Raw genomic sequence first — 4,127 nt, forward strand, 5'->3', positions numbered from 1 at the left:
ACTGGTTGTTGGTTGAAAACCCACGATAGGAATGCCTCATTAGAGCATTTCCCAAACATCCCTCACCGGGTGTTCAGTGTTGGGGGGGGGGGGGGGGGGGGGAGACGCTCAGCGAGAAGAGACGTGTTCGGCGTATGACTCAGACGTTCGCCTTGCCGAAAGCTTAAACGCTTCCAGCTCTTGACCTTTCAGCAGCAAACAAGCCGGCTCTATCGGCCGTTAAAACTGCTCTGGTGGCGTCGGCGCCTCTCGGGCCGCAGGACGGCGAGCGTCAGGGTGCCGAGGCGGCAGATATGAGCCGGCGTTATTAAGCTCCCTGTGCGAGTAAAGACTGGAGTCCGGCACGACCTATCTATATACGACCTTGCCCTCGCCGTGGCCTCACCATGGCCTCGTCCTCGCAAGTGGCCTTGCCCTCGCCGTGGCCTCGCCTTCACCGTGGCCTCGCCCTCGCCGTGGCCTCACCATGGCCTCGCCCTCGCCGTGGCCTCGCCCTCGCCGTGGCCTCACCATGGCCTCGTCCTCGCAAGTGGCCTTGCCCTCGCCGTGGCCTCACCATGGCCTCGTCCTCGCAAGTGGCCTTGCCCTCGCCGTGGCCTCACCATGGCCTTGCCCTCGCCGTGGCCTCGCCATGGCCTCGTCCTCGCCGTGGTCTTGCCCTCGCCGTGGCCTCGCCTTCGCCGTGGCATCGCCCTCGCTGTAGCCTCGCCGTGGCCTCGCCCTCGCAAGTGGCCTTGCCCTCGCCGTGGCCTCACCATGGCCTCGTCCTCGCAAGTGGCCTTGCCCTCGCCGTGGCCTCGCCTTCACCGTGGCCTCGCCCTCGCCGTGGCCTCACCATGGCCTCGCCCTCGCCGTGGCCTCGCCCTCGCCGTGGCCTCACCATGGCCTCGTCCTCGCAAGTGGCCTTGCCCTCGCCGTGGCCTCACCATGGCCTCGTCCTCGCAAGTGGCCTTGCCCTCGCCGTGGCCTCACCATGGCCTTGCCCTCGCCGTGGCCTCGCCATGGCCTCGTCCTCGCCGTGGTCTTGCCCTCGCCGTGGCCTCGCCTTCGCCGTGGCATCGCCCTCGCTGTAGCCTCGCCGTGGCCTCGCCCTCGCAAGTGGCCTTGCCCTCGCCGTGGCCTCGCCATGGCCTCGTCCTCGCCGTGGTCTTGCCCTCGCCGTGGCCTCGCCTTCGCCGTGGCATCGCCCTCGCTGTAGCCTCGCCGTGGCCTCGCCCTCGCCGTGGCCTCGCCCTCGCCGTGGCATCGCCCTCGCCGTGGCCTCGCCGTGGCATCGCCCTCGCCGTGGCCTCGCCCTCGCCGTGGCATCGCCGGCCTCGCCGTGGCATCTCCCTCGCCGTGGCCTCACTCCGTCCTCGCCATGGCCTTGCCGTGGCCCTGCCGCTACCTTCACGTAGAGCCAGACGTCCCTGTAAATATCTTCCCGGGGGGGATGTTGCGTTTGGCAGCCGCTCCGTGACTGTGGCCCCCGGCGGAGGGATGAAGCGTTGCCCCACCACGTGGGGAATAATCTCCTGGTAGGACATTCCTGCCGAGCGCCTGCGTACATTTACACGTCCTGTTGAGGAATGTAAACCCCGGACTTTTATAAGTAGCCGTTGATGGAAGAGTCGGTTGGAGCTCCGCCACCGACGTGATCCCAGTGTTTCACTGCTTCAGGTTCATTTATTTTATCCGTCTGAAACCTAAACTGAAGCACAGAAATAATTAAAATCTGCCGTCGTGAACCGACGAACAATTGGAACACTTCAGGTCCAACGTTTTATTTTGTGCCGTTTCGTCCTCCTCCGTGTTTCCGTCTTTATCTGTAGCGCCTTCATAACTCAGGCATTTTAATCCCCGACACTGAAGTAGAGGAGAGACGGCGTCCTCTGGCTGCCCTCAGGCCTCGTCCCCGTCCTCGTCCCCGTCCTCGCTGCTCCGCGGTCCCGGCTGAAGGCCGAGCGGCTTTAGAGCGGGATTCGTCGGCGCTTTGATCGGCCTCTGCCGGGATCAAACACATGGCAAGGAAAATAACCAAAGAAGAAGAACAAACTCTCGGCTCCCGAGAGTCCCGACGACCCCGCGTCCGTCCAGAGGGTCCGGGGACGTTAGATCTCCCGGTAGCGTGTCCAGCGGAGCTGTAAGTTAGTCGGCGGGGAGCGTTTGGACACGGCGGGGACAGGAGAGGACGGATTCATCGCCGATCTGCCGTCCTGTCTGAGGACAGTCTGTCCTCACTGGGACATCAAGTCTGTCTTCGTCTCAAGCAAAAACCCTCCGTTTTCGTCGTTTGATAATATTTGAGGGAACGGTTGCTGTTCAACCTGCCATGAAATCTCACACACACACACACACACACACACACACACACACACACACACACACACACACACACACACACGGGAGTACGAGGACGTCCGTGTGGACGGACGAGGAATTGGACTCGTCGACTATGAACTATGGAGTCCGCCATGTTTGTTATTGTCCCTCTACTGAGCATGTGCAGAAGAGTTATTTACCACGAGCGTCGACAACAAAGAAGACGGATCTCGAGTGTTTTTATTTTTAAAAGTGGTTTTTTTTTTTTCGGGCTCGTTTCCATGGCGACGGAGCCCGAGCGTTTTCGAAAAGTTCCACTTTGGGAGCCGTTTTCAAAGAGGTGCATTTTCGAGCGCCGTTGTCGTGGAAACAGACGTCCAGAACACAAGGAGACGTTCTGCATTTCCACTTGAAACCTCAATTTGTTTAGAATTCTTTTTTTTTTTTGTATCGTTGCCATGGAAACGAGCCCAGTGATCGTGCGTCATGATGCTCGGTTCCCTGCTGCAGAACCAAACCAGAAGCAGTCGCCTGTTTCCTTCGTTTCAGACTCAAATAAAGAAGGATCGTCGACTCGCTTTGACGCTTTCATTTTACAAAACTCTCATATCCGGCTTTCTTTTGCGTTTATTCTTCACATTGCTCTTTTTATGATCTAGTTCTGACTGCTGTGTTGTCTTTTGTTTGTAGCTCCGCACAACAACTCCTCAACTGTCGGTTTATCTGCACGAAAAGGCAAATAAAAATCTTAAAAGTGTCGATAAACTGTCTAGAAAGTTCCAAAACAATGAGAGAGAGAGGGAGAATGTGCATCGTTACAGCAGTAAAACTGCTCAAATCAAACGTGGGAGACAAAAGTCAAACATGTTGGATTGGAAGTTTCCTTCCGGCTCTTCTGCCTGCAGTTCTTCAACACGGCCACCAGGTGGAGCGCCACGGTTCTGATCACTGTTTCTTTGTTTCTACCTGCAGCCCGAGCCGAGCGCACCTCCTCCAGGACGGCGCCCTTCTCCTCCTCCTCCTTCTCCTCCTCCTTCTCCTCCTCCTCCTCCACTCTGCGTCTCTACAATCTGTGCACGCCTCTCTCCTCGTAAACTGTTTAATCGCGTTCCGTCACCTTTTTATTTTTTATTCCCCCCCCCCCCCCGCCCCCCGAGTGTCTTTCCTTCAGATCCGACTCGTATCTGCATCGTTGAGCACAAAAGAGGAAAACACAACCGTTTATGAAGGTCGAAGCCGTTATATTTCAAACTCTATACAACTTTTTGAATCGTAGAATTTATGCTTGATTTATCAACATTTATGTAATCTGGCGTCCTTCTGGGGGAACACACACACACACAGGGTCACACACTCAGGGTTACACACACACGCACACACACACACACACACACACACACACACACACACACACAGGGTTACACACACACAAACACACTCCTCCACCTGCTAAACTCTCTCACTTTATCTACGTCAGTTTGTGACGGGAAAACAAACGCCGTCTTGCTCCGTGTTTAGCATGTTGATGAAACAACTCCTCGTATTTTGTTATTTTAGTTTAGTTTAGTTTTGAAACTGTGCTATGCACAGTGTTAAAGTGACGAACCCTCGTGTTTTGTGACTTTGCCTCTGACCGAAGTATTAAAAGTGCTCTTGTTTGTTGACGGTGCCTCCAGTGGCTTTGAATGTCGCCTTTTGTTTTTTAAAGTTTAGACGCGGCGGTCACACCAGGAAGCAAATGGATATTGGACAAGTTGGTATCGGCAGTGTTGGTATCGGAAGTGTTGGTATCGGAAGTGTTGGTATCGGAAGTGTTGGTATCGGAA

General features: G+C 55.9%; 1 protein-coding gene across 1 annotated transcript in view; it reads left to right on the plus strand.

Annotated features, from left to right (window-relative positions):
- The window catches only part of LOC308132143 (golgin subfamily A member 7-like), a 23,127-nt gene extending 19,715 nt beyond the window's left edge, over positions 1–3,412 (plus strand). The window contains 1 exon segment of the mRNA XM_080499128.1: positions 3,274–3,412. The gene's annotated coding sequence lies outside the window, so the exon portion shown is untranslated.
- Positions 3,413–4,127: the final 715 nt, after the last annotated feature.

Source organism: Blennius ocellaris (genome assembly GCF_963422515.1).
Source record: "Blennius ocellaris genome assembly, chromosome: 7".
Lineage (NCBI taxonomy): Eukaryota > Metazoa > Chordata > Actinopteri > Blenniiformes > Blenniidae > Blennius > Blennius ocellaris.